The sequence below is a fragment of the Choloepus didactylus genome, chromosome 27 (genome assembly GCF_015220235.1).
Source record: "Choloepus didactylus isolate mChoDid1 chromosome 27, mChoDid1.pri, whole genome shotgun sequence".
Classification (NCBI taxonomy): Eukaryota; Metazoa; Chordata; class Mammalia; order Pilosa; family Megalonychidae; genus Choloepus; species Choloepus didactylus.
Window position 1 is genome coordinate 9,638,103 of NC_051333.1, and position 19,425 is coordinate 9,657,527.

The 19,425-nt window shown below is 39.7% G+C and overlaps 1 pseudogene; it reads left to right on the top strand.

Moving 5' to 3' along the window:
* The first annotated feature begins 222 nt into the window (after positions 1 to 222).
* Positions 223 to 2,833, top strand: LOC119521352 (annotated as a pseudogene).
* Positions 2,834 to 19,425: the final 16,592 nt, after the last annotated feature.

A 19,425-nucleotide genomic window follows, 5' to 3' on the forward strand; every position in this document is an offset into this window, starting at 1 on the left:
TTGTATTTCCACTTTAGGAACTTTCTCCCAACTTTCGGACCTTCACCCTATCTGAAATGATATCTCATCCTAAGAATAATGTTGGACTCAAAAGTGTTTAAAAAAAAATAATAATAAATAAAAGAAAGAAGGAAAGTAGAAGAGGCAACCTTCACTCATTTGAGGCCGTCGTGGGCGTGGGCTGCAGGCTGCAGGTGGATCCGACTCCAACCTGGGGCTGCCATGAGCCTCCTGGCCATGCCCAGTGACCCACAGCTGCTGCCCAGTCAGGGGGCCCGGCAAAGAAGACAAAACCTCAGGAAGTTTCTTTTAGAAAGAAAAAAATGTTTTATATACAAAGAGGAAGATCAGGTATTATCCCAGTAGAGATTGGAGAATGATGACATCTAAACTCTGGGTCCAAGAAAGGGCAGAAGTTCTGAAACTTAAAACAAAAATGGCTGATAAAGAAAATGTCAATAGACCTACAGAGAGCAAAAATAATATAAGGATGGGAAAAAATTGTATTCCTTTAAAACTTTCTGATGACTTAACCAATTCAACTATAGCAGTTGATACATAAAATTTTGAGGATAATAATCAAACTCTTCAGTTGTTGCCAATTAAAGGGGATCCCCAAAATTAGCATGTGACCTTTACCCAGGTATTCCGCTTTAAAAAAAAAATGGTAAAAGAAACCAAATGACACTGAAAAATCAAAGCAAGATGCTGCCAACATTCCTAAGAAACCTGTGCTGCTGATATGTTATCATGGCCAAATTGTTCAGTCTAAGGTTAATTCATTTAGAAAACCTCTTCAAATCAAAGATACGAGTTCTGCCACAACCCAGAAACTCTCAGCTAGTATCTCTGAAGCCACAGCACCTCAGCCTGTAAACACCAGCAGTGTAACAGTGAAAAGTAATTGAGTCTCAGATATAACTACCAGAAAATTTGTGAGCACTACATGTCAGGACAGACGGATTGTGTGACCTATTAGAAGTCACCACAATAATAGCCAGGACAAGGTGAAACAAGGCATCTGTAGAACTTCTGCTAGTTTTACAATGCAGAAAGGGCCTACTGGAAAGGGACATTACAGGTAAAAACAGATTTATTTACTGTCAATATCAGTTCTTCTCAAGACACAAGAAGAAATGAGACATCATCAAGAAAACTGGCTTCTGAAATTATAACCAGGCCTGCTTCATCTTCTAATACCAAACTGATAGAAAAGTCCAAAACCATTGACCAGCAAAGACAGCCCAAGAAACCTTTGATAGAAACTGCAGAGGAGAGAAAAATCCGGTTGACTTTGTAGAAACTGCAGAGGAGAGGAAAATCTGGCTGACTTTGTAGAAAGCTGACAAAGTCTGAAAAGGCCTCTAGCTCTGTACTTACTCAGCTAGAACCTGAAGGACAAAATGAAAACCCTGTTGGGTCTTTCTGAACTACCATGGCAGAAGAAGACGAGCAGAAGGTATTTACTGAAAAAGTAAACAAGACATTTTCTGGATGCCTGAACCTGATTAATGAGGGATGCCCAAAAGGGGACATATTGACCATACTGAATGACCTGATTAAAAATATTCCAGGTGCCAAAGAACTTGTTAAATATTGGATATGCCTTGCACATCTTGAACCAATTACAAGTCCTATTGAAAATATTATCACAATCTATGAGAAAGCCATTCTGGCAGAGGCTCAGTTAATTGAAGCGATGCAATGTGCAATTATAGATATTCTAATACTGAAGAGTCAAGAAGTTAATTTTGGAGAAAATCTGAGGCTTGTGCAGCTATGGAACAAATCCAATAAGTCAACACTGACAATATAGATATTAACCTATGTGAGAAACAGCACTATACCTAAAAAGAAATAAACACTTGTGGAGAAGAAAATAATTTATTCATGATCTTGCAAGAACAGTGCACAACCAAAATGTGGGGGGTTGGCAGGCAGAACAATAGAACACAGCACTATTTATGCCCTAAGCCTAACAGGCAAGTCCCTCCCTTGTTTCTCCATTGTCTAGATACTCCAGAGGTTACAGCCTATTTGACAGGCCTAACTAACCTGCTCAAGTTTGAAACTTTCAGCCTGTGCAAAATTGAAACTGTCAAAATAAGTCTCCCAGGTGATTTTGAAACATTTGAAACAAATCTCCACCCCTGACTATAACTGTCATGTCCATATAAGGCACTGACACCACTTCTATGCTTATGTGGCCTCTTTCCTATCTTCTTTAACTGCAGAGCCAGTCTGAGCTATTTTGGTAACAAGTTATGAAGCTATTTTAGGAACCTCTACCCCCAAGTCTCCACATTGCAAGGATAGTGGGCAGATAAACAGGAGGACAGGCCACTGATTACAGCTTGGCTTCTTGACCCTCTGCCATTCCCCTGAGCTGCCCCCACCCTGTGTGAAAGCTAAACTTAATCTAATTCTCACACCCAGAGCCAGGAAAACTGAAAGTGGAAAATAAACAACCTAGACATGAGATACAGTATTTCAAGATTGTGAAATAGAGGAAGGGGACAAAACAAAAGAGCTCACCAGTGGTGCTAAAACCCCCAATAAAGAAACTGGAGTGAGTTCCTTAATTAAACACAATGTTTCTACTATGCCATATTTGCAACGTGTAAAAAAGATGCAGTTTGATGAAACAAATTCTGCATTTAAAGAGTTGAAGTTTCTAATCCAAGTGAGACTTTCTCTGTGTCTTCAATAGAATAACTCCAAATTGCAGGATATGTTAAAAGACCATCATCCTTGGGTGTCTTCATTGGAACAGTTAGCAGAATTGGGAAGCAAAACAGATACTTTTGTCTGCCATCCTAATGCGGCACTCTGACAGATGCACTTTGAGGGTGAGACAGCAGAAGAGAAATAAAGCTCTGATAAGGAATGGGGTTTTAATATAAATACGGTAATGCTGCATCCAGCAGAAAATGAGATTTCTAGGTAAAATGTATATTTATATAAAAGAAGGCACGTGGCAACCCTTGGCCAGAGCAAAACAAGCCTGCAGATCTTTGGTGCACAGCAGTCTGGGTGACCTGGGCAGCTAAATAGTTAACCTATTGTCTTTCTAAGCCAGTAAAGAGGAAAAGGGTAAATTGACCTTAAAATGTAAGTTTATGCAAGCAGGCAGGAAGTGAGAGGGTCTTAGTCTCACAAAAAGAGCAAAATGTAATTGTTCAAGTGTTATTCTAGTCCTTCCTGCACCACAACCACCAGCCCCCCCCACCCCCCACCCCCGGTCAAAATGACCTATTCCTGCATCTATGCACCCCCCATCCTTAGGAAGGCCTTTGTCTTAAACCCTTATAAAAGGCTCTCTGCCCGTTTTGCATGGCTCGGTTGTCTTCCCTGTGAACGCGCTGCCTGCCTGGCCTGAGAGAGCCGTCATGATCTCTCCACAACTTCTCACCCTGTAAGTAAGCCCTGAATAAAAGTTCATGTATCAGAAATGCTCGCTGTCTTCTTTGGCCTTTGGACTGGCATGGCCCTCTTGGGCTGCCACAAGGAAAAGGTGCTAAACTTAGTGGATATTAGAAACTTTAAATAGCCTGAGTTCCTTTCTTAGTTAAAATTTCAACTTTCATAGCTTCATTTGATGTTAATAGACTATTAAAATGGAGTTAGGGATGGAATATATAATATTTAATAAATGTCTTTCTAGTTTAGGTAGCATTTCTGAAATAATTAATAGTTAAACTTGTTTTCTTCTGCATGATATAAAAAATTTACTGTTAAATCACATCCCCTGAAATATGGCTGTTATGTACTGTAAACATTTCTCTTCTCTTCCCATATAAATATCACAAATAAAATTATTTTGTAAAGTCCTGAAGTAATACTTACAGTTGGTAGATACATAAGTAATCTACCAGCTCTACACAGTTTCAAGTAAGTGATTTTTCACTGTAATAGATTAGTTTTAAAACAAATGAATGTGATAGAAGATCACATTTTCATCTTTTATTTATGTTCATTCATTCCATTTGTGTAATAGCAGTTAACTTTGTTCTATAACTTGTTATTTTTGTTCTAGAGAATAGGAATTTTATTCCTTTTTAACTGTGTACTTAATATGCATGCAATGAATTAAAATGCCCCTGTTAAAAAAAAAAAAAAAAAAGAGTAGCTCATATATGATCCCATTCATGTGAAATTCTAGAAAATGCTATCTAACCTACAGCGGCAGAAAACAGGTCAGTGGTCACCTGGGATCGGGGATGGAGGGAGCACAAGGAAACTTTTCGAAGTGATAGGAATGTCCTTTATCTTGATTGCAGTGATAGTTTAATGAGCATATACATATATTATAACTCATCAAGGTGAACACTTTAAATATGTACAGTTTATTGCACGTAAATTATATCTCAATAAAGTAGTTATCCCCCCCCCAAAAAAAAAAGAAAGTAAGGGCAGAATACACTCAGGATATTTGAAGAGATTATAAAGTGGTGACAGTCTAGAATTATTTGTGGAACAGTTCTAATCAGTCCCAATCAGTTCCAATCCATTCATCCTTGAGTCCGTAAGTGAATTCATATTTGAAGGACACTGTGGCTACAGCATATACTCCAATAGGATGTCGGCCCCACAAGGAATTCTTTGTTTTAGTCTCTGCTATATTCTCAGCATCTAGGACAGTTCCTCCCCACAAGGCAAGTTTTCAACAAACTTTTGAATAAATGAAAAGATACTTGTACTTACTGAATATTCCTAATGCTATGGATTGAATTGTGTTCCCCCCAAAAGATATGTTAAAGTCCCAATCCCAAAGACCTCAGAACATAACTTTATTTGGAAAGAGGGTCGTTACAAATAGAATTAGGCAAATTAAAATGAGGGCACACTGGAGTAGAGTGGGCCCTTAATCCAAGATTGCTTGAGTTCTTGTAAGAAGGGGAAATTTGAACCTACGCAGATAAAGAGAGAATACCATATGATAAATGAAGCAGAGAGAGTCAGGTATTGCTGGCAAACTAGCAGAAGCTTGGAAGGATTCTCCCCTACAGATTTAAGAGGACGTACGGCTCTGCCAATACCTTGATTTCAGAATCCCACCCCCAGAACTGAGCCAATAAATTTCTGTTTTAGTAAGCCAGCCAGTTTGTAGTACTTTGTCACAACAGCTCTGGGAAGCTATGACACCTAATAATGGCATATCAATGGTGGGAAGAAGGAAGCATCTCCAATAAGCAATGCACAAGCCAATTTTAAAGCTGTTTAAATACATTGGGCCAACATGAGTTGAAATTCTTATCCACATTTAGATTGGCAGTACGCTGATAATAATATGTCCCTTTTTTTAGTTTCCTAGCTGCTGAAACAAATATCATACAACAGGTCAGCTTAAACAGAAGGAACATGTTGGCTCACGGGTTGAGGCCAGGAGAAATCCAAAATCGAGGTGTCAGCGGAGCTACGCTTTGTCCCCAAAGACTGGGGAGTTCTGGGGCTGCCTGTAGGCCTTGGTCCTTGGCTCTTCTGACACGTGGCAATGCACATGGCGGCCTCTCTCCATGTGACTTTCACTCTATCTATAAAGTCCTCCAGTAATTGGGCTAAAGCCCAACCTGAAGTAACATCTTGAAGAGATCCTGTTAACAAATGGGTCCACACCCACCTGAATGTGGAGCAGGACCAAGAAAGTGTCCAAACTGGGTGCCCAATTCAAACCGCAACACGCCTCAAATGGAAACCAAGTTGCGACTGCATTGGGAAAAAAAGGCACTAAGAGTACTTTAGGAAAAACTGGATTATGTAGCTCCTTGTTTTTTTAAATAATTCATCCTTAAAATCAAAGGATCGATGAAAGGATATAAAAGCAGGCACACTGTTAACAAATTGTTTTCTTAATCATCCACTAAGCCTTGCAGATGTTGGCCTCACCTAACTTTTTTTTTTTTCATGTTTATATATTAATATTCCAATACATGCATGAGTAAGGAAAAATGACCAGAAGGAAATACATGGAAACCTTCACAGTGGTGATCTCTGAATGGCAGGATTGTAGGTAGAATTTCATGTATGTGCTTTTGTATTTTCCACATTTTCTAAACTGATCATGTATCACTATTTTAATAGGAAAAAATTTTTAGTTTAAAAAAACCATTGTATAGGTGACAATGTGATTATCAAAACCTTGTGGATCATACTCCCTTTAGCCAGTGTATGGATGGATGAGTAGAAGAATGGGGACAAAAACTAAATGAAAACTAGGGTGGGATCAGGGGATGATTTGGGAGTTCTTTTTTATTTTTATTTTTTATTCTTATTCTTATTCTTTCTCGTATAAGGAAACTGTTCAAAAATAGATTGGGGTGATGAATGCACAATTGTATGAAGATACTATGAACAGTTGATTGTACACCATGGATGACTGTATGGTATGTGAATATATCTCAATAAAACTGAATTTTTAAAAAAACCCACTGTAATACCATATACAATATTTCATTTTTATCATTTCAAACACATTTCCTCAATTTATATCTAGTTAATAATAATGCTCTAATTTATATAAAATCAGTAGAGTAGAGCTTGGAAAAACTATCAATAATTTATAACATTTCTATGTTGCTGATAAGAATAGATTAATATCTTGAAAGTGAGTCTTTTCTTGAGTACATTTTAATAACCAGAGGTGTAGTAAATAGTAAATCTTCGACAAACTCACCTACTTTTTGATGATTAGTTGTCACTGTTGTCATAAACCTGGCCCTAGGGGAGAGACAGGGTATGGGCAGAATTCTAAGAGGACCTCCAAGATTTCTGCCCCCTGGTGTTCATGGCTGGTATATAACCTCTCTCCTTGAACATGGTGGTACGTGTCTTCCTTGGTTAGCTTACATTCACAGGAAAAGTGATGGGAGAGTCACTCCCACAATTACGTTATGTTATATGATAGTCCATAGTAATTATCTGGAGAGAAATTCTTCTGCTTCCTCTTGAACTAGCAAATTCCCATGTTGTGAGACAGCCACACAGCTAGGACCTGAGGCCATCTCTTGGAGATGAGAGAAACCCCCAGCTGACAGCCAGCAAGAAAACTGAGACCTCGGTTCTACAACCCTAAGGAGCTGAATTGTGCCAACAACCCCAGGGCGCTTGGAAGAGGAGTCCAAGCTCCAGGTGAAAAGAGCATCTCAGCCGAGAACTTTGATTTCAGCCTGTGATACCCCAAACAGAAGACCCAGCTACCCCCGGTCAGACTCCTGCTCTACGGAAATTGCAAAACAATAAATGGGTGTGGTTTTAAGCTGCTGAGTTTGTGGCTGTTTGTTGCACAGCGACGGGTAACTAATACAGAAAGGGGGAGTTGTGTGGTGCCTTATTGACTTCCTTGGTGCCATGCTCTAAGGAGATTGAAAGTCAATGCTTAGTGCTTAAAAGAGCTAGTCAAACTGAGCTGTAGCTTCTTTTGGTTGCCCTATTTAGGAAGGTTGTCAAGACCTAGAGTCTTAGAAAAAGTTCTTGCTGCTGGGTGGCCCCTCCTGTCCACAGTAAAGGCTTTATAATTCTGAGGCCAAGTCAAGCCCCTAAGGTTTTTCCAGGGAATTAAGAAAACATAGGCCAGATTCTTCCAAACCAGAGGCAGAGAAATAGCATTAAAACCTGAAGAATAATTGTAGAAGGGAGAAAACAAGAAGGGTAAAGCAAGAACCTGGTATGTAACTCAGTGCCAAAGTATTATCAGTGATTGCAGATGATGTGTTCCAGTTCCTATGGCTATGTGACAAAATATTGCAAGCTCATGACTCAAACCAATGGCAACATTTATTTTGCTCATGAATCTGTAATCTGGCCAGGGCTCAGCAGGGTCGGCTCATCTGTGTCTCCCTTGGTGTCCACTGGAACAACCAGAAAGCTGGGGGCTGGACTCATTGGAAGTTTCTCTAGCCCTTATGTCTGGCTCATTCATATGTTGGGAAAGTTCAGAGTTGGGGCTGCACAGCTGGGGCTCCTTGGGCATCTTTCTCTATCTCTAGGTGTTTCTCTAGTGGTCTCTCCAGCACATAGGCTTCAGCATAGCTAAAATTCTTATTGTCACCTAGGACTCCCTAGGCATGTGTCCCAAGTGAGAGAGCCAGGTGGAAGCTGTATCATCATTTATAATCCAGTCTTGGAAGTCAAGCAGCATTACTTTTGCCATACTCACTGGCCTTCCCAGATTCAGGGGAGAGAGTGTACACTCCTCTTGATAGAGGGCTGATAGTGTCACAGGTAAAGAGCATGTGGGGTGGGAAATATGGGAGCACTTATATAAATATATATGTTGTTCTTATTTGCTAATGCTGCCGGAATGCAAAACATCAGAAATGGATTGGCTTTTATAAAAGGGGGTTTATTTGGTTACAGAGTTACAGTCTTAAGGTCATAAAGTGTCCAAGGTAACGCATTAACAATTGGGTACCTTCACTGGAGGATGGCCAATGGTGTCCAGAAAACCTCTGTTAGCTGGGAAGGCACGTGGCTGGCATCTGCTCCAAAGTTCTTGGTTAAAAATGGCTTTCTCCAAGGATGTTCCTCTCTAGGCTGCAGTTCCTCAAAAATGTCACTCTCAGTTGCTCTTGGGGTGTTTGTCCTCTCTTAGCTTCTCCGGAGCAAGAGTCTGCTTTCGACAGCTGTCTTCAAACTGTCTCTCATCTGCAGCTTCTCTCTCAGCTTCTGTGCAATCTTCAAAGTGTCCCTCTTGGCTGTAGCTCCTCTTCAAAATGTCACCTCAGCTGCATTGAGTTTCTTCTGTCTGTCAGCTCATTTATATGGCTCCAGTGATTTAATTTAGAACCACCATGGGTGGGGTAACATTTCCATGGAAATTATCCAATCAGAGTCATCACCCACAGTTGGGTGAGGCGCATCTCCATGGAAACACTCAAAGAATTACAATCTAATCAACACTGATAGGTCTGCCCACACAAGATTACATCAAAGATAATGGCGTTTTGGGGGACATAATACATTCAAACAGGCACATATGTAATAAACAGTATATAGATATAGACACATGGGTCTATATACATACACATGCACACACACATATACACATACATGTTTGTTTGTTTTTCCCATTGGAAAACACAGTCTGCCACCCAGGGTAACTAGACTTCACTTATTCCATAATGGAGGCTGCCTTCCACCAAAACAGATTCGTCTGCTGCTTTCTCTCATGACACTTTCAACTGATGCTTCCCTTGAGCTGGAGCCCTGAGTGCCAGTGAAGTGGTGCCACTGCATCGAGGCCACTGTGCTGAGAGAAAATCCAAACCAGCCCATGAGGAGGGACCACATGGGGATGCCCCGAGGCTGCCTTTTAGAGACTGCGCTTTCATTGTCCTATATTTTTTAAGTGGGTATACACAAGTCATGAGTATCGATTAGTCTCTAAATTACTGTATTTGAAAGGGTCTTACGCAGGGTTGCTTGAGGGTTTGGTTGGAAGACAGTACAACCCAAAAAATCATTTGGGAGTTCTTACTAGCACTTTGACCTTGGACAAGTTACTTGACCTTGGCCTCAGCTTCCACATCTTTGAGACAGGGCTAATAATGCCTATCCTTAATTCATGCATCTATAAAGTGATTGGTTTATCATGAGTGCCAGAGAGTAACTGCTACTATTATTGTAATTTCCAACTACCATCTCCCATCTTCCAAATTCAGACCCTAGAGCCCCCACTCCCACACCATCCCTCTCCCCATCGGGACCTACAATCTATCAATCTTATCACCTAATTTTAGATAACTAAATCTATTAGATTTTCTCCTTCAGTTCTTCAATCTTTCTGACTAGCAAATCTTCCCAAACAGTTAAGGTTTTCCTGTTGATCTAATAAATTAAATATTAAATATGGTGAGTCTGAAATTCTCCCAAATATTCTAATGTCTGTGCATTATACTGGCAAGGCTGTGACCTAAAATCTCAAATATAAATCCAAATGCACAATTCAAATAAAAATCACAAAACTCACATAGAAACCCTTAAAACTTTCCAGTATGTAAAAGGCCAAATATGCACAAATTCCTTAACCCAAAATATTCATTCCAGAGGGTAAAGTCTCTTAAACTGTTCTATATTTAGCTCTAAATATCCCCAGGGTTAAATGATACCCACCGAGGAAATAATTATGGCCACAAAGGGGAATTCACTGAATTCTCCTGATTATCGCTGTGGCTGATTGCGTTTAACAATATCTCCAACCCACATGCTCCTCTTGCAATGTGACTTAAAAAAAAAACTGTTGTGGTAAATCATACTTACATAACGTACATTTTATCATTCGAACCATTTCCAAGTGTACAGTTCAGTGGCATTAGGTACATTCCAGTGTGGCTTTGACACTACTCCCATTGAGAGGTAGGGGTCTATGTCCCTTTCCCTTATAACTGGGCTGACTTCTGTGACTGTTTTCACCAAGAGAATGTGGCAGAAGTGACACTCTTGACTTCTCGGCCAAGTCAAAAAAGGGGAGTCTGCGTCCCCTGTATATTCATATGGGAATAGTGGAGCTGGAACCCTGAGCCATCAGATCCTGGAAGCCACTGTGCTGCGAGGAAACCAAACCAGCCCATGAAGAGCAACCACCTGGAGAAGCCGAGGAACTGCATGAAGACAGAGATGCCTGCCCCTCGTCCCTAACTCCCCCATCAATCACCACGCCACTGCTAGCCACGTGGTCAGCTACTGGAGCAATCTCAGTGCAGAACCAGCCAGCTGAGCCTTTCCCAAATTCTTGACCCACTGACACTGTGGGAGATAATACAATGATCCTTGTTGTTTCAAACTAAGTCTTGGGGCGATGTATTGTTCAGCAATCACTCATCAGAACGGTTGCCAATAACCGAGACTCCAGAACTTAAAAGACGTGGAGAGCAGTTCTTTAGTAGTTCAGGCCCTTTGGTTTAAGGATTACATGATTACCTTCTCCCAGGTGACTGTTACTATTAACCAAGCCAGTGGTTCTGAATCCCACCTGCACATTAGCATCACCTGGGGAGATTTTGGGCTAATAGAATGCCAGGCCCCCCCTTTGGAGACTCTGGCTAATTGGCATGAAGTGGAGCTGAGACCTTGGGGTTTTTACAAAATGCTCCCCAGTTGATTCTAAAATGCAGTCAGTGTGGAGAACCTTGTAACAAAGGTCTCTGAACAGATTCATTCTAGTTTGAATTTATTTCCTATTTTTTTCCATCTCTTAGGACTACCTTCTTCTTAGGGCCGTTTAAAAGATGGCAGATTGAGCTCTAGATATCTCTCACGGCTCAGACCAACTTTTTAATTAAAAAAAAATTTTGTCTGGTGTTAAAAGAAAAACTTTTTATGTAATTTAGGATCTCACAGTTTTGTGGAGGTGTTTATGAATCGGGCAGCAGCCCATTGAGAAAGAGAAGGGAGCTCCACCTTGGGGGTTGAAAGGGGAAACTCTGCAGGGTAAAAGCATACGGAAGTGACAAACGTTCTGATTGGCTGACATGAAGTTTCATTTAACATGAGGAGGGGTCTTACTAAGTGGGTAGCAGGTATACATTGATTAATATGGTATACTTGTCCATTCTAAAATGCCTAAAAATCTCTACTAGGCCCAAACTGGTTTATCACTAGGTGTTGCTTCTCTGCAACCCAGTAGAGTGTGTTCCATTTTCTCAGAAAGTCCCTGCAGGTCCATCACTTATTGTCTTCTGGCAAAGCCTTCTAGGAAAAGGGTCCCTCCAGGGCAACAGCCGATGCAGGGGGCCATTTTATGTTATTTAACAGACTGTGACTTGGTAGAACCTCTGGTGGGAGGTGGGGTACGTTCTGACAATCCTTATCAAAATTATTACTGCCAATACCATTTGATCTGGCAATCACCCTTCTAGGAATTGAGTCTGCAGATATTATATAGCATGCAGGTTAAATGACCTATGTAGGAGGCTATTACTCCCTGCAACGTTTTAATAGCAAAATAATGGAAACAGTCCATTTGGCCATCAGTAGGGAACTGGAAATTATTTTATAATATAGTCATGCGATGAAAACGCCACTCAGCCCTCAAAGAAAATGAGGAAATCCTTCACTCATTGACAGGGATGATATAGTGAGTAAAAAGAGCGAGACGTACAGTAGTGCTTTGCTAAGGTATCATTAAAGTACAAGGTATGATACTGAGCAAATGGGTTCTCTGCCCGATGTATATAATAGCCAATCTATGACATGGTGAGAGAGTGGGGTTCAAAGAGAAAAAGAGTTTTATTGCTATGAGAAGCAAGGACAACAGATATGGCCTGGGGGCTTAAAATCTGTCTGTCCTCCCTCTAAGGGGTTTAGGGTTTTTATGGACTCAAACAGGGGAGGTGGAGTTATTATCATTACAATAACAAGTATAAACAATTACAATTTACAAAATGTAAAGGAGTGGAGCTAAGCTAAAGTAACTAACACAACAACAAATATAAAGGGGTGGAACTAAGATAGAACTAAGTGAAAATAACCATTACAATAGCAAGTATGAATACTGGCCTTAGCTCTTAGCCCTGGCTGACTCAAGTTCCTTCATTAATAAACATTAGGGGGTTGTCAAATCATCAGACTCTAAAGTTGTAACACAGGACAAAGGAGTACAAGGGGGGCCAGCCAGGAGGTTTTTACACTCGCAAGATAAAGGTTATATCTTTGTACAATCATTATCAAAGATCGAGGTATCTGGGTTACAACTCAGCATGTTTCAGTAATTTCAGGTATTTCCTTTTAGCTATTTTACAGTATACTAGAAAGTAAGAAAAAGGCATCCATGTAATGATTCGGCCATCCTAATTATTTGCAAATTCTTAATGTCTCAGTTACAGATATACATACATATACATATACATGCATATTGTTTTCTTTATATATGAAATATCTCTGGCAGCATGTCCAATCATCTGGTAACCATGGTTGCTTTTAGGTAGAGGAACTGCATGGCTGGGATATGGGGTCGAGAGGAGGGTGTTTCACTGTAGAGTCTTTCACCTTTCTGAATTTTTAATCAAGTGGCCATGTTACCCATTAACAAATCTTAAGAAATAAAGGTAAAATGTGTGCTTGGCTTTCAGCTATATGTTCAAAACAGATGTGTAGTAATGTTTATGGAAGCTTTATTCACAATAGCCAAAATGTGGAAACAACTCAAATGTCCATCAACGGATGGATGATAAACAAAATGTGGTCCAGCCATACAATGGAACATTATTCAGCCATTAAAAGGAGTGAAGTACTGAGACATGCTACAATATGGCTGAACCTCTGAGTGAAAGGAGCCAGACACAAAAGGTCACAGGTTTTATGATTCTATTTATGTGAAACATCCAGAATAGACAAATCCATAGAGACACAAAGTAGATTAGCAGTTGCCCAGGGATGGGGTGGAGGGAGGGGAATGGGGAGTGCCTGCTTAATGCTTACAGGGTTTCATTTTTGGAGTGATGAAAATGTTTTGGAACTAGATAGGGTTATGGCTGTACAACATTGTGAATGTACTAAATACCACTTGTATTTATTAAATACAAGTTTAAATTGTACACTTTAAACTTTTATTAAATACTTAAAAATAAATATTTAAATTAACATTTAAACATATTTAAATTAACATTTTATTTAAATAAATATTTATTAAATACAAGTTTAAATTGTACTCTTTAAAATGGTTAATGGTATGCCATGTGCATTTTACCTCGATTAAAAAAAAAAAAGAAAAGATGGGTAGATTATTTTTGCCCGGATAATTCTGGGTTCCTGCCTCCTGTCCTCTCTCTCTCTTTTTTTTTTTTTTTTTTTATCATCATTTTATTGAGATATATTCACATACCACGCAGTCATACAAAACAAATTGTGCTTTCGATTGTTTACAGTACCATTACATAGTTGTACATTCATCACCTAAATCAATCCCTGACACCTTCATTAGCACACACACAAAAATAACAAGAATAATAATTAGAGTGAAAAAGAGCAATTGAAGTAAAAAAGAACACTAGGTACCTTTGTCTGTTTGTTTGCTTCCCCTACTTTTCTACACATCCATCCATAAACTAGACAAAGTGGAGTTTGGTCCTTATGGCATTCCCAATCCCACTGTCCTGTCCTCTCTTAATAAGAGTCTAGACCACTTGTAGCTGGCTCCAGAAGAGAGCTCAATGACAGCCTAAGTCAAGGGGGAGTTTACACCTTGAGACGCCACTGATGGTACTGATAGCTTTCCTTTGAGCAGACGAGAAATAGCCCAGCTTTCTTCGAGACTCCATCTGTGGGTTGATATTAGATTCTATTCCCAGCCATTGGTATGTGCCAAGTCCTAGCTGGAGTGGAAAGAACCAGTATCTTTACCTCTGCTCTTAGGCTAGGAATGCACTCTGGATCAGGCAGAATTCATTTGGTTGCATGTGACAGAGCTGTCAACTGAATGTTGTTTCATGCAACGAAGATGCTTCATTATTTGTATCAGTTAGCTATTGCCTCAAAATGCACATAACAAACTCCTCCAAAACTCCGTGGTCCTCCTTTTCCTGTTTGCCTTCCTGTTTCTCTTCCTATTCTCTTTCCTTTCCTTTCCTTTTCTTTAAGAAATATTTATTGATTATATTTGCCTTCCCATGAGATATCTGTGACTGGCAGGGCCTGTGAGGCTGGAGCCGAGGACAGGCTGTCAATGTCAGGAGGTGGGTTATATACAGGCAAAGAACAAATAAATAAATATATCAAGGATAATAGAAGTCAGGTGTCCCGAAGTCAGAGCTGGTACAAATGTGGCAAAGGTGAAAGCTGGAATGAACCCAGTGGTGTTGGATGGAATTAGAGGCATGGTTATGAATGCATGTTTTAAAATATACGATGACAGGTGCAGATATAGCTATAGATGTATAAGTGTATACACACACACTCACATATATAGAAAGAGAGTGAAAGAGAGAATGACAAGTCTAGGATTTGGTTATAAAACAATCCAGCAGGGTTGGGGAGTGGTTAGTGGGTGAGAATAAGGAAGAAATGGGCTTGGCAATGAGTTTATAATTGTTTAAGCTGAGCAATGGGTATGCGGAGATTCATTTTACCGTTCTATTTCTGTATGCATTGGATATTCTCCCCTTTTTTAAATCTCACTTTAAATTTCTGAATCCAAAGCTTTCCCACTATGGTGTCCTACTTTCCAATCTCAGGGAAAAAAATGTCAATTGCAGGATCAAATAATCTTGTTGAGCAGTAAAGAAGTGTAGTACTCATGGAATGATCTGGCAGCAGAGGGCCAGTATCTTTTGGATAAGCCTCTGGAAATAAACACTTCTGCATAGTTGTCTTATATTATTAAATTGAAATGGGCAAGAATTATAGAAAGAGAGAAAAAGGGAGTCCAGCTTTTTTAAAGAGCTAAAACAGATCATTGGCATTAAACATTTTATTAGTTAATATATCAACTTTGAAAGATCCATGGCATGTAGTAATTTGTAATTGGTTAGGCAGTGACACGAGTTGTTATCTGTGAGTGTGCAGTAACTCTTGTAAAATGATCGCTTTCTTTCTTTGTAAAAAGAGCCTTGAAAATTAAACTGCTCTATAAATTTTCTCCTATACTTCTAGACTCATTAAACTACCCCCATTATACTTTTCTATATTTTGTGGAGGAAAAAGTTAATGTAACAGTATGTTCTCAAATTTGAAGGTATGCATCTTGTAAATGGTCAAGAATCTACAAGGACTTTGTTATGTACTCAATTCCAAAAGAACTGGAACAGCTCAGTGTTACAGCTTTATGTAACTTAATATATATCGTCCTTTCCATTATTTGAAATATCATTAACTTTGTTAAGTCATCATTTATTATTTTTTTTCTGTCTATAAGAAACTCATTTTATTTCTTTTTGTAGGTTAACAACATATTTTAACGTTGTTAAACTCACTTCACAAACTTAGTTTGAAACTTTTTACAATACTAAACAGTTTTTTAAGTTATATGTATTTAAATTTTTCCTTTTAATGTGGCTAAAATCTTATTTTTTTTTTTCAGATTCCACTTTTGAAAATTCAACTTTATTGAGGTATAATTTACAGCAAGCAAACTTGCATACATTTTAATTGTGCAATCTGGTGATTTTAGTGAATGCGTATTTCCACGTAATTATTACCATTACAATCAAGATATAAAATATTTCAACGACAAAACGTTGCCTCATGCCACTTTGTAATCAATCACCTATCCCACACTGCAAGATGTCTCAGCATCCCTGATCTCTGTCCTCCAGATGCCAGTAACAACCCCCTCATCATTGTGACAACCACAAAAATCCCCGCAAATTTCCAAAACACCCCCAAAGGAGCAACATGGATCCCATGAGCCAGTTGACAACCAAAAGACACTCATTGATGTCCTCCGATGATTTCCAAAGTGTCCCCTAGGGAGTGACATCAGTCCCTTGAGAGTCAGTGGTGGACAATGGTAGATCAATGTCTACCATGTCTACCATGTCTACCATGTCTACCAATGTCTAGTCTGGGCATCATTATCCTCCATCTCTCCAGTAGACCCAGGGTCCTGCTAGCAGGGGACAAGGAGGAAGTCACTCTTTGACTGGCAGTTGGCAGGATGCGCCCCGTCTCTCTTCGGTCAAGGGTCTCCTTCTTTCTTCCCTAGGTTATCTCCGGAGGTTGGAGCCAGCATGGAAGTATGCCAAGTTCTCTTCCACAATCTATGAGCTATTTTCTGTGTGAAAGCCTCCTCATCCACTCTAGACTCACCCCAGGAACTAGAAAAAAAGTCCTTTACCAGAAGAATAATATATGGAGAACAGGAAGAGACAGGAATCCTGGAAGTCTTGGCCAGTCGCCCTATCAGCATCACAGAGGTCCAATCTCAGAAAAATTTGGGGACCTCACAGTCCACGATATTTGGGGGGTCTAGGAGGAGGGGAATATTGGAATTTTGTGCAGAACAAAGAGCAAGTTATTGAAACTTGCCCCCCATCTCCAAGAAAGAAGTCACAATATTCAGTGGACCTCTTGCGATTTTAGAAGTAACTTGCACCATGTTTGGGAGAGTTGCTCTAACTCATCAACAAAGAAAGGCTGCAGGGGCCCAGTGCTGGAGGAGGTTCTCTAGCTGGTCCAAGAAGTGAGCAAATAGCTCTGCTTATTCAGGTATTATAACTCAGCAGATCCAGGGGTTCTCGAAATGTGTGTGGCAAATAGGGACAGTGATACATTATGTAATGTATTTGTTTGTTCTACCGATGGGTATTTAGGTAGTTTCAAGTTAGGGACTATTTCGAATAGTGCTGCAATGAACAGTCTTGTTCATGTCTTTTGGTGACTGTATGAACGCATTCCTGTTGGTTATTACTTTGGGGGGGAACTGCTTCAATCAGTGCAGGCATAGGTTTAGCTGTAGGAGATACTGCCAAACCATTTTGCAAAGTGGTTATGCTCAGTTATAGTCCCACCAGTCATGGAGGAAAGTTCCACTGCTAACTATATATTCTGAATATACTGTACAGAAACGAGAATGAATGGACTACCGCTTCCCACAACAACACGGATGAATCGCACAAACATGTTCAATGACAGAAGCTATGCACTGGGGAGTACACCTGCTAAATTCCAGTCGTAAGAGGTTCTATAAGATGCAAAATTAACTTATGCTGTTAAAAGTCAGAATGGTGGTTACCCTGGCTGGAGGCAGTGACCGGAAGGAGACAAGCGGGGGGAAACTGGGTGGCTTCTAATGTTCTGTTTCTTGATCTCGGTGCTGGTTACATGGTGTGGTCACTTTGTGTGGGTTCATTGAGTTGTATACCTATGATTATATGCTTCTTTATTATTCTTTAATAAAAATAGTAAAAGAAAATAAAAATAGAGATAGCATAGGGACCCCTGGTAGGACTCAATAGGAAGTCCATGCCCTAAGGTTTTTTGTTTTTTTTTTAATCATATGTTTTATTGTGGAATGTAACATATATACAAAGAGTGATAGCTTTTCAAGCGCAAGTTAACAAGTAGTTAGAGAGCTAATTTCAAAGAATGGTATGGGTTACATTTCCACAGTTTCAGTTCTTTCCTTATTGTGAAATATAACACATATGCAAAAAAGTAATAACTTTCAAAGTATGATTTAACAAGTAGTTATGTATGAAATTTCCAAAGTTGTTATGAGTCACAGTACCATAGTTTCAATTATTTCCTTATTGTGAAATATAACATACATACAAAAAGATGATAACTTTCAAATTACAATGTAACAAGTAGCTATAGAACAAATTTCAAAGGATGCTATGGTTACAGTTCCACCATTAGCTCTTCTAATACCCTAGCAACTAAGAAAATGAAAACTACATATTCAGTATTCATAATCCTTTGTTACATTCCTTCTTGTCTGTTGCTACCCCTTCCTTTAGTTTAGTCACTTTCCCGATCTTCAGGGACGTCTATATGCCCTGAGGTTTTATAGCAAAGTCATGACCTCTTTGGTATGCAAAGCCTCTTGTTCCAAGAATTTGCTCTTGACTTTTTAGTGGGTTCTACAGAGACCTAATGCCTGACCACAGAATCCCAGGTGATGGTGCATTATCTGATGCACTAATTCACACACTGGGCAGGCCCAGCAGCACTCCAACATCAAGTGGAAATGAGGTATAGGGGAATGAGTTCAAGCAGGTCCTCAAGGCTGCAGACCTTGTGTAAGGCCCAGCCACTGGTGTCAGGTTGATTACACTGGACCCTTTCCGGTGAGATGGATCAACAATTTGCCTTCATTGGAATACTAATTTGTTGAGAACTAGTATCCCCAACCCCACCTGTCTTTTTCCTGTTGGCATTACTATCCAGGAACATACTATTATCAAAGTATAATTTTAAAAAAGTTTAGAACATCAGGTTCACACAAATACATAGAGAGTAATCATTGAAGATTCTATTTAGCTCATTAATGAGGAAACCATCAAGAAGAGAAGGCTGGTTCAAGGGAGGATCTGACAAACTGATCAGTATAGACAGTGGACAAAAGAATGCTGGAATTAGACTGCCAAGTTAGACACAAATCTGGTTAATGTCCTTCAGGATTAACTTTTCTGCAGAAATCTTTGAAAACTTATTAATCTTCTACAAGTAACCATCTAACTTTAGAGTCCGGACCATAATCAATATTAAATCATAAGTCAGAGAAAGGAACATCTTGCTAGAATGTCAGATGGCCCTGGTAGACAATGTTACATGATGCCCTAGAATGACATGAAAGAGCACGTAGAAATGTTCTCGCCTGATGGGATCCGCCGGTCTTTTCGTGTTCCCTATCAGCCGGAAGCAGCTGGCCTTCTAGAACTGTGGAATGGCTTATTGAAGCCTTAGGGATAGTGTCAGCTGCAGACCACACTTTAAGAGGTCAGAGCTGCTCTCAACCAGTGCTTTGTTTGTTTGTTTGGTTGGTTTTTA